Here is a 12,256-nt window from a genome sequence, read left to right as displayed (position 1 = left end):
AGCCTTTCAATCCATCTCTTTACCTTGAATGATTGTTTCATATGCAGCTGTCTTGCTCCATTTTCCTCTCTTGTGACCAAGAAAACACACCAGCAGTCTTACTCCATGACTCCATGCCCAATGGTTTGAAACTTACCACATTATGTTTTGCCTCTCTACTTGAAAGTATCAATCATCCAACCAAAATCAAACAAAACCCCTTGAACTCAATAACTAGCCTAAAATCATATTCAACAAAGCTAAATCAGAAAGAGAGAGCCCTCTCTAATTGTAGGTGGGCTAGAACCTGCAGTCCAAAGATTGGTTTGTGGTTACCTCGGTCGTATCCTTTAGGAGCTTAAGGACAACCTGAGTGATAACAGGTTCCAAGTTAATGTCCAAGATGGGCTATGAAGGAAAAGGCTTGGGAAAACATGCACAAGGTATTGTTAAGCCAATAATGGTTGAGGAAAGGCCTAAGTATTTGGGCCTTGGCTGTGGACAGTCTTATGGAGAAAGTTCCAAAACTACCATGAAGACAATTGAAACAGTTACAAAAAGGAGTTTCATTGTAGGTCTTCTACCTCAAGAGTGTAAAGGTTGTATTCATGGAGAATGCAATAGCTTGAAACATCATTTGTAGGATGCACTTGAATTAGAGAGTTGTGGAAACTCTGAAAGCAGTGAAGAGATTGATGGTGTTCCAAAGGGAGCCACTTATTCATTCAATTTACCTCCTCAAGAGGGCAATAAAGGTGAAAGAGAAAGGTATAAATCTGGTATTAACCATATTCCTTTTGATTATGTTAAGCATGATAAATTTCCATATAAGCATGGGAAAATAATTACATGTTCCTTTTTTGGTTTGGATAACCATAATGTTTCTAGATGTTGGAAGAGAATGGTCACATACAAGAAACTTTCGAAGGAAAAGAAGCAAAGAGCCAAAGGTCCACTGGAAAAGGCAAATCATGCTGTGAAGAGGATGCACATATGTTGCACTCAATGCCATAAGCAAGGACACATTGATGAAAAGTGTTGGACTTTGAATCCAACAATGCTTCCACAAAACTTGAAGAAGGTGGAAAGAGAAAATGGCAGGAATGGAAAGAAAGATTCCATGATTGATTTGTTTCAGGATGATTCACATGTTGATGCTGATGTGTAGACAAAGGAAGAACCTTTGAAATGGATTTTTAAGAAATGTTTAGAATTCTTATCCAACTAAGGTTGCATGTCCTTTTGAAAATGCATTATATCAAGTTTCATCTATTTTCATTTCTTTGTTAATGGAATGCAAGTTATAGGGTTTTACCAAGAAGGTGAATGGAAAAGCTGAGTAGGAGACTCACTTTATTGCTGCAACATTATGTTCATTTCAGCCTCAAAAGTATAGTGCTTAACTGAAAGTTGAAGGATGAAATGCATGCATAATCATGATATGCATGAACATAGGGATGTTGATGATTTCCTTGTATTTGAAGATGTATGTGTAATTAACTTGAAGGGTTGATTCCTTTAGCATGCATGTAATGTTAATGTTGACTTGGAAAAAGTTGATTTGGTCTCCAAGATGGAGATAATGATGAAGTGTTTCATCTTTGGAAAAGCATGTATAAAAAGATGTAAAGGCATGCTTGACTTGAAGGGTCAATTGTTTTAAAGGCATGTTTTGTTGGCTTGTTATCTAGTCAATCATTTGTATGCAGATGTAAAGACATGGAGGTGTTCACAAGATGTCAAATCTGTTTCTTTTGTTGAAGCAGGAGTTTAGGCCATCCAGTTGTTGTCTATAATCTTGTTGTTGTTAACAATTGTTGTTGACAGTATGTCAAACAGGTACAAATGAAAATTTTGTGAAGCAGATGTAACTTCACATTGGTTTGAGCCACATTGGATCAATGATCAAGGTAAAGAAGTTCAAACTACCTTCTATGACCTTCTTAGTAGGAGTTTTTCATAAATTCAAGGACGAAGACAGTTCTTCCTAGGAGGACAAGCACATCCAGGAAGGAAAGTGGTCAAAGGCTTTGGTTCAAAGGCACTATGCAAGGTAAGTGTATGGAGGCTGCAAGAAGAGGGTGTTGTTACTCTCATTTACTATTCAGATTAGTATTTCAGTCTTTTGGAGACCAAAAGTTCTTTTTAGTGGGAAGGTGTGATCCGAAATGGATCTAACATAGACTTCTAAGTCTATGAATTTTCCTCACAGAGGAAAAATGAAAGTCAAAGGATGCTCTTGGAGATAGTCTCATTGCGTAGATCTTTTCAATCTGAATCTACTGTAATTTGAATTGGTGAAAATGGACTCCGAATGAAGGAGTTATTGCAAAAAGAAGATTGCCCATTATCCTTAGAGAAGGAGGCAAATCCTTAGGAAAATGGGCTTAAGGCTTTATATGCGTTCCTTAAGAAAATTGCATCAGAGAAAAGCCAAGTGAAGTGTTAAAGGACCTAGCCTTAAGGAATTGTGATAGTAGTAGCTCGATTACATGTGGACTGTTAGATCAGACACACAAATCAACGGTGGAGATGGCTTTATCACAACGCAATAAACTAAGGGAGAGGACTTAAAATAGGTGCAAAGGTTTTCAGCGGACTTGAAGGATTTATGAATAAAACAAACGAACCTTTTGAGTTTCGAAAGGAAGGCAGTAAATTGTATTTCGGGCAGGCTTCAAGCAATAAGCGGTATTGGACGGCTCCACCCAATTGCATACATTGGTTGAAACGTGGCACATTGCAGGAGAGAAAAAACCATTTTTTCGGGCAAGCAGGCCACCCGAAAATGTTGCCAATCATTGGATTGGAGATCACAGGATCAACAACGGAGATTAAGTGGATTGTTTCATGTTTCGGGTTTAGTGCGAACTGTCAGATTAAAAGGAAAATTGACAGACCAGATTAAGTCGCATTGCAATGAGTCAAGTTCAAAGGAATGGACCTTGGGTTGTAAGCGATTACGACTTGCGATTTCGATCAGGCTGATAAAGCAATTGCGATATGCTATGCGTTGATAACGCGATCGGAGATTAGTGATCGACACAGTCAAAGGGAAGACCCCTGAGGCCATTCGACAATGATATTGTGATATACCGATATAGTGATGGGGTTGATAGCGATACGCCGATATCGGTGATCAGTGATCAGTGATCCTCGATACAAAGGGTCATTGTGCATTGCATTATGCAACTTGTGATATGCTGATAAAAGGAAGACCCGATGGGAATTATGGATGCAATTTCATAAATTTTTAAATCCGAAATTACAGGATTTCTATGTATTTCCTGTGTATTGGGTTGTTTTGGCCTACGCCATGTGATAGCGATATGTGATAAAGAAACAAACCCGATAGGTTTATAGATGTGGTTGCATTCCATTTGAAGTCCGACTTGGGTGCCCAATAGTGTATTTCCATGTATATTCTCTGTGTATTGGAAATATGGTTATTTCGTGGATTTTGTCCTGGAAAGAGGCCATTCTTTCCTTTGTAACTGTCCCTGTTCTAAAATCATTGTGCCACATTGTAAGTGGGCATTTCGTAACAATGATGTGTTGTAACAGGAATGCATTATACGCATAGAGCCACAGAGCCACAGAGCCAGATGGCCAGTCGCAAAGATGGAAAGGAATGATTCCTCATGATTGGGGACAAAGGAACAGATGGAAGCCACGGAGTTAGAGGATTCCACAAAAGCACAGAGAGCACAATTCACTATGGAGCTGAAGGTTGCCGAGAGTCACTTGGAGGTCGAGCGAAACATGAAAGGTACAGAGAGCCCGAGAACTTGAGCGTTGAGAGTGAGAAAGCTTGAGAGCTTCAAAGCCAGAGGGCTGAGCAGAAGTAGAGCCACTAGAGGTTGGAGGCAAAGCCAGACAGACAGAACCAGATAGCTAAGAGAGCCAGAGCCAAATGAGCTAGAGAGCTGAGAGCTAGAGCCAGTTAGCTAGAGAGCCAGAGTTGCTGAGCCAGAGAGCTCAAATAGACTTCTATGAGCTATGGGTTGTAACGAAGTTCAGAACAACAAAGAGATCAAATGATCTAGCTTTTTCTGGGGTTTGATGTGTGCTAAAGATAGAAGAAGGAGTTCCAGAGACCGTAAAAGAATTCTGCAGGAGTTGGTGCAAGCTAGAGCTCAAGATAGCTCAGAGTGCTAATTGAAGGAATCTAGTCCAGAGAAGCCTAGATCTATCTACAGAGTATGGATAGCCAGCAGGATAAGATGGTATTCTAAACCCATGGGTTCAGTTGTAATCAAATGGAGTTGAGCGTGGAGCTTGTAAAAGAAGTTTACCATAATCCCAAAGTGTCTAGTCGAGTTGATTAGAGCTCAAGGAGACATAGCCCAAGATATCAGGGTGAACTCCATATTAATACTGTTGTCTCCTGTGGTTTGTTTATCTACTGCATCTTGCTACTATTGTGTGTATGATGCTTATTTGTTGCATTGTTTACTATTGTGGGTTTTATTTCAGCATAAGCAAATGAACATACAACACATAAACAGTTAAAAATAAACACAAGCATACACCTCTTCCAAGAATTTTTAATTTCGCAAATTGTCAAGCATAAGCATAGGTCTTCTGGAATATTTAAGCTTTGAAATGGGAGAGGTTCTTGTAAGTTTGAAAAGAAGCCTTTAGTGCCACATTTTAGATCACTTGGCATCATGGATGAATCATGAGGAGGCTAGGGCTACAGAAGTAAAAAGGGTATTGGAAAGAGAAGAAACAAAACCTCTTTTCATCAAAGCAGAACAGGCCAACTCCATGGTTGTCATTAGCACCCACAACCTCATTGCCAATGATCCCCAACTTGCACCAAGATACCTAGCTACACAAGAGAAAGAAGTCACTCATTTTGAGGAAACTTGGAGATTTCTAGGGGATGAAAGCCAGAAAGCCTGCCAAAGGAGATGGAACACCTTTCCCTACAGCCTAAAGATTAGGGAGTATCATTCTCCTGATAGAATGAGGGATGCACTAGAAAGGACCCAAATGTATAAGCAAGAATTGCAGAGACTCAAATTCAATTGGATTGGCTTGAAACTTAGTCCACCATTTCTCTTGGGTATGTTATAAGGGAGAAAGGAAGAAGAAGAAAGAAAGCAGTGGGAGGAGATAGAGAAGCATGTAGGATTTTATCGACAAGAGGAGGAGACTACAGCAGAGGCCTATAATGTGAGGGAGTCCATAAAAGCAATGAAAGACATGGACATAGATTGAGTTGCTCAGAGGATGAGAAACACTTTCAGTAGGGGCTCATCAATGGGTAAATTATATGGACCTTAATGCAACTCTCAAACTTACTAAAATCAACTTTTCTCATAATTATTTACACATTTTGTTGTATTTTTCTTAATGATAAGGGTAAAGATGCGATGTCATGTCTTGTGCTCTAATGTGCATTGATTGTAGGTTTTGGAGAAACTTTTGGCTAGTTAAAGTGCAGGAACTTGAAGGAGACAAGTAAGAGGGATTTTAGGAGATGGGATCTCCCTCCTTAACTCCTCACTCACTCGAAGATTCCTCCATCAAATCTCATCAGCTCAGAGTTGGAAGTAGTCGAGCCATTAATATCATTGGCATCCAAGCCAATGATAGTTGAAGACCAGTTGATCTCAAATTTGGCAGCCAAGCCTCCCTAAATTTAAGGAAGTTGTTGGTAAATTTAGTTGTATAAATAAGAAGGCATAGAGCCTCATTAGGATTCAACTTTTCTTATTGTAGCCAAGAGGCATTTTTGAGTTGAGACATTGTGACTGATCACTCTTGTGTATTTTTTGATATTTTAATGAAAATGAGAAGCATTCCCTTGATCCAGCACTGGGTTGAGTCAGAGGGCAAAAGCTCTTGGGTTAGGACCCAACCCTAGAAGTAGAGGTTCCTCTTCTTGTATATGTATGCTTAGATTACATTCACAATTAGCTGTTGAACTGATTTTGGCGTTGTTAATTTGCAAGTATTGGTATGATTAATTAGTTCACTTCCATTTGTGGATAGTTAGAACAATGGTATCATAGTGACAGAAGACATTTCATAAATCGGTGATAGCGGTTTTCACCTCATCTCTCTCTTTTGGGATCATGACTTGAGGGACACTTTCATACAGCCCAAAAATAGAGTTCTTGGCTTGTTTGCATTTTAGGTTTTATTGATGAGTAGGTCATTGTATTTAACTTCATTAGGATGAGTTGCAATTGTCATTTTTTATCTCTTAATTCTTGCATTGGTTTCAAAGCACTTCCATTCATGAATTTAGCCATTAGATGGTAATAACTGTGTTTTCTTCCATTTAATAAATCTTTCCCATGTATAAATGAAATTTTTCATAAATGCAGACAAGAATGTGTGTTTTTGTAGGAGTTTCTACATTGCAGGAAGACCTCATCTCATTTTCCTCATCCAAGCCTTATCCACCCATGTTGCGAAAATCCAACAAAATCTCAATCTGAATTCTTGTTTTATAAGCAAAAATTCCCATTTCCATGAGAAAATCCAACCATCTTGAAGCACTTGATTGAGCTCTAGATAGTGGTTACCACCTCCATGCCTTATTCTCCCATTATCTTCCTTTACCACACTTCATTCCACCTTCTAAACCACTTCCTAAGATTTTGGCTTGTTTCCTGTAGTAAAACAAGGGATCCTGTAGGAGAACTAGGATATCTTGTAGTTTTCATGCAGGAAATCTTGTAGCAGTGTGTTTTGGGCTCGAATTTAGTAAAATAAATATTGAAGATGGGATTAGACCTCTACTTGACCTCCATACCATTAATACCATTCTAACCCTCTTCCTCCTTACTTATCTCCCCTGCCAAAGAACAAGTGAAGATTAGCATTTGCATTCATAAAATGAAAAGAGAAAGAAAAGGAGTTCTTTTTATTTCTTAATTAGCACATGCATGCAACAATTATAATAATCTCTAGATCAGATTCCATTCTTAGTTAGTTTAAATCATCACATGTGATAAATAGGGTTAATCTAGGTTTCTTTTGCAAGAAAAATGTGTCAATGAGTAGATAGAGGATTTCATGTCACTTTACAAGCATCTTCCAATTCAGTCTCTCATTCCTTAAAATAGGCAGCATTCCTTTTCTTTCATTTAGGATAATTTTCACTTCTCGAGTTGGTATTTAGACTTCTTCTAGTTAATAGAAGACTGATTTGAAAAACCCTAGTGGTTTATCGCCCCAGTTGAACAGTGACAAAAGTAGACCATTACATCTATTTGTGTATACATCACCGTCACCTCCAATTTTGTATGAACCCCGCATTGATGAAGTAAAGTTGGTAGCTCCAGGAGTTGCAACATTCTTGTTTCAATACTAGTGCTCATCACTGTGTAGGGGAAATATTACTTAGGTCAAATGGGTCAAGCTCAACCTTTCTAGAATCAATCTTACACTGGTCATACTTATCAAGTCCCTGTTCAACCTCAACCTGGTATGGTTCACCCTGGTTACCTTGGTGGAATTCCAATTCCAACTACTCAGGATATTCCAACATATCCTAGATATCTACCTTCAGGGGTTGGTCTTAGCCTGCAAGTTTATCAAACTTTCCTGCAAGAACCTAGACTGAGATTATCGTTTATTGCAACACTAGATCTACCAGATTTATCCTAGGTAACCAACAATCCTATTTATTGTTATCCTTTTTTGTCGATGATTCCTACCAAGTTACCAAGTGAAATACCCAAACTTGAAGGTAAATCAGGAGAGGATCCATCTAGTCATTTGATGACATATCACCTTTGGTGTGCATCGAATTCTTTGATCGATGATTCCATCAGTATATGCCTTTTCCAACAAAATTTAATCGGTTCAGTAGTTAAATGTTACATTGAGCTACCTCGTGCCACTTTCCATAACTTTAACTCCCTAGGAACAACATTTTAATCCATTTTCAGTTACCAATTTGTTATGATATTGGTACCGAACTTCTAACTTCTTTGAAACAATCAAATTCGACTCACATCTCCGACCATATCCATGAATGGAGACTTAAACATAACTTAGTCAAAGTTTTCATTCTAGATCAAATTTTAGCTAAATGGTTTACAAAGTCACTTCTTCCTGTTATCATGGAAGATGTTTCCAAGGGAGGTGTCACCATGGAAGAGTAAGTAATTTCACATGCACAGTACTTAGACTTAGTCTATGCTCAATCTGGCAGTTTGGACGAAAAAATCCCAAATTTGGCTCACCGTACGAGTGAACCCATTATTACATCTCCTACAGGATTAGGATCTAATGTCGTTGATGGTATTATAGGTTATGTTAGCCAACAATCTAAAGGGAAAAAGAAAAATTCTAAAAATGCTTAGACTTTGGCCATACAAGATACACCATCTGAAAGCCTTCCTTGGGAAGCTATTTCCGAAATGAACACTGTAGAATAATCTACTGGAAAGATGCAATCAACTGGGAATAAAAAGAAGGGGAAAGGTAAATTGAAACAAAATGCTACTTCAAAAGAGAAACCTACTAAAACTTAGCCTACTGACAAAAAACAAAAACCTCACTATCCTTGTCTTATTTGCAATGAGGATCACTATACAAAGGAATGCCCACATCAGATAGAGGTTTCTAAATTCATTAAAGTTTCTCCAACTCCCATTGTTTTAAAGGATCCATTTCCTTCTCAAGATAGAAAAATGGTTTCTCATAACACATATTCCTCTTCCACATCGCAAGATATCCTGATGACAACTTAGCAAGAAGTTCTTGTAGCTACAAGATCCAAAGGTTACGGGTCCAAGCATCATGTCAAAAATGCAAATGAGGCTAGTTCATCTGGTCAACCTTCAAATTCAATTACTCCTTCTTATGAACCATTAAAAATCGAAAATCCAAATCCTGACATGATGATCCAACCACCTCCCTAAGCTTTGCTTTGGAAATCAGCTTTCAACCCGCATGCTAGAGCTGCACAAAATTATAACATTGTTGAGGACATGGAAATGTCTCCTTTCAAAATGTTATCTCTAGAAGTGTTGCAAACATGCTCAACACAACGAAACTTTTTATTGTAAGCTATAGGAGCTATTGTTCCACATGATTCTAAATTAATTATCTTTAATCTTGAAAGTCATATCTGAAAACTCCCTCATCAACTAGAAATCTAGTTTCTAGTTTTTGTTAAAACTAGACAAGTATTTCGTACAGTTGTTGATGAAGGAGCTTCTATGTGCATTATGTCGATTTCTTGTTGGAAATATTTAGGTTCTCCAACCATCAATCAATCACCTACCACTCTTAAAGCCTTTTATGGAAGAGGTTTTCATCCATATAGGGTCCTGAATTATTTTCTCATAGAGTTAGAAGGAAAAACGGTCGTAATCAAAGTTGAAGTTATAGATGCTTAGCAAGATTACAACTTTTTGCTTGGTCAAAGTTGGACCTATCCTATGTTAGTAGTGGTCTCGTCATTGTTTCAAGTGATGAAATTTCCTCATAAAGGGAAAATTTTTAAAGTAGACCAGTTGTATTACTATACTTTAGACCCTAACTCTGTGACTAGCATAAATTTTGTCGAAAAATTGGTTTCTCCTTATGAAGATATTGGTGTTGGTTTACTAAAAGACTCATCACTAATGGGAACCTTTGCGATATCTCCACCGAATTTTCTTTCTAATTTTTTCGAGGTAAACATGATTATAGCAAGCACTATGGAATCTCTTGATTTGTGCATAGTGCCTTTAGAGTCTAAGTTATCCTCCTATGGTAGTGAGATGATTTTGAGCCCTTATGAATTGGCTTATTGTTGGGTTATGTTATATTGTTTCCATGACTAGCCAATGTAGTTAACCGGGTGGTTAGAGGGGGGCTGGAACCCCCCCTTCGTTGTGCAGCGGTGGGGTCACAAGGGGTTTGAGGGGGGCAGGTAGGCCCCCTCTATGGGGTCTAGGGCAATGCCCCGGGGAAATTTCTTTTGGACCCTATATTAGGTTGGGCAGACCTACCTATGGTTTTGTGCTTGGTTTTCACACGTGGTTTTGGATGTGATGGTTTTTGGTCCATGGTTTTTGGACACGATGGTTTTCGGTCCATGGTATTTGATGCTTCGACATGTATAAATATGTATTGTAACAATGAAAGGAACATAATGAAAAATAAAGCTAGTAGTCCCGGTTTTGGGATCCAGGGGAAAATAACTGTGTATATGTGTTTTATGTGTTATTCTCTCGCATTATTTTTTTTTTTTTTGTTTTAGAATTTGTATGCAGGTAATTTATGTATGGGGTTAATACCTACATTTGGCATCAGAGTTGTTTTGGCTTCAAGGGGATGCCTTTACTGCTGAGGGGTTTCGCTCGGGCCTGTGGTAGACCCTGTTCAGTGGGATATCTGTGGGATCAATTCTGGTGGTGAAAGAAGATGGCGAGTAGTGGAAAGATAGAGATCGAGAAATTTAATGGTCAAAGTTCTGAGTTGTGGAAACTCAAGATGGAGGATCTGTTGGTGGATAAAGATCAATGGATCGTGGTAGATCCAGGTACTAAACCAATGGGAGTGTCCGATGAATAATGGAAGAAGTCGGATCAGAAGGAAAAGAGCACAATATGATTCTGTGTCTCAAATGCAATATTGTTGAATGTATCAGGGGAAGTTATGGCTAAGGCTTTGTGGGACAAGTTAGGGACTTTATACCAATCTAAGTCTCTGGTGAATAAATTGTTCCTATGGAAAAAGTTGTATAACCTGAGGATGAAAGATGGAGACTCGGTGATAGAGCATCTGAATTCATTTAATACTATGGTAAGTCAGTTATATATGTTGATATTAAAATCTCAGATGAAGATAAGTGAATTAGTTTGTTGTGTTCTCTACCAGATTCGTGGGATAGTCTGGTTATTGCAATAGGTAGCAATGCAATTGCCTTGCAGTTTGATGAAATAGTCTCATCCTTGCTAATGGAGGAGATGAGACAGAAAAATATGGAGAGCCAGAATGGTGATGCCTTGTCTGTACGAGGATGGTCCCAGAACAGAAACAAAAATAAGTCATCGAGTGGGAGATCTAAATCTAGAGGGAGATCTAAATCTCCAATAACACCTGTAAAGGTTGTGTAATGGAAATGCAGAAAGGAAGGGCACTACAAAAGGGATTGTAAATATAAAGCTCCTAACAAAGGAAGGGATCTGATGATGCTACTTCTACAGAGGCAAAAACCACCTCAGATGAAGGTGGGGATGTGTACTTGGCTTCTTCAAGTACACATGTAGATCATGAGGTATGGTTGATTGACTTAGGTGCATCCTTTCACTTCACTCCCCATAGAGAGTGGTTCTGCGAGTATGAGAAATATGATGGTGGTGACGTATTCTTGGGGGATGACAGGAAGCCTAGAATCATTGGTCATGGAAAACTAAAGTTGAAGTTGCAAGGTGGAAGGGTTAGAACACTTCTGGGTGTTTTGCATATTCTTGCATTGGCCATAAATCTGATTTCCGTAAGCAAGTTGGATGAAGCAGGTGTAAAAATAGTGTTCGAGAAGGATACCTGCAAGATGGTTTGAGGAGCACTGGTATTGATGCAAGGATTTTGGATTAGAAATCTGTACAAGCTGTAGGGTAGCACTGCTATTGATGGGTGCAACAGTTATGTGGTTCTTGAAAGTAGAGTAGAAAATCTAGTGGTATCTGGAGAGAAGACCATGTTGTAGCATCAAAGGTTTGGACATATTGGAGAGAAGGGCCTTTGAATATTTCATGGAAAAGGTATGGCAGAAGTTATGAGTAATAGTTCTCTAGATTTTGATTTCTGTGAAAATTGTGTATATGGGAAGTAGAATCGGGTGAGTTTCCCCTCTAATGGTAAGAGGGCAAAACATATATGAGAGCTTGTGCACAGTGATGTGTTTGGACCTGTGAAGGTTCCATAACTAGGTAAGTCTGTGTACTATGTATCATTTATAGATGACTTCCCAAGGAATACATGGATATGCTTCCTTAAGAAGAAACCTGAAGTCTTTGACAGGTTTAAAGAATTTAAGGCTTTGGTGGAAAACCAGACAGAGAGGAAGATAAAGGTGCTAAGGTCAGATTATGGTGGAGAGTTTTACAGCAAGGAATTTGAATAATTTTGTAAGAAGCGTGGTATAGCACATCAGAAGACTACTCCATACACACTTGAGTAAAATGGAGTTGCAAAAAGAATGAATAAGACGTTGATGGAAAGGGCAAGAAGCATGCTCAGTGGTGCCGGGTTAGGACAAGAATTATGGGCAGAGGTGGTGGAGATAGCAGGTTACCTGGTCAACAGATCACCT

This window comes from Pinus tabuliformis, chromosome 8 (genome assembly GCF_031772625.1).
Source record: "Pinus tabuliformis cultivar Carrire ecotype Pingquan chromosome 8, CPIR1, whole genome shotgun sequence".
Classification (NCBI taxonomy): Eukaryota; Viridiplantae; Streptophyta; class Pinopsida; order Pinales; family Pinaceae; genus Pinus; species Pinus tabuliformis.
The sequence above is the reverse complement of the archived record's forward strand: the minus strand, read 5'-3'. Positions refer to the sequence as shown.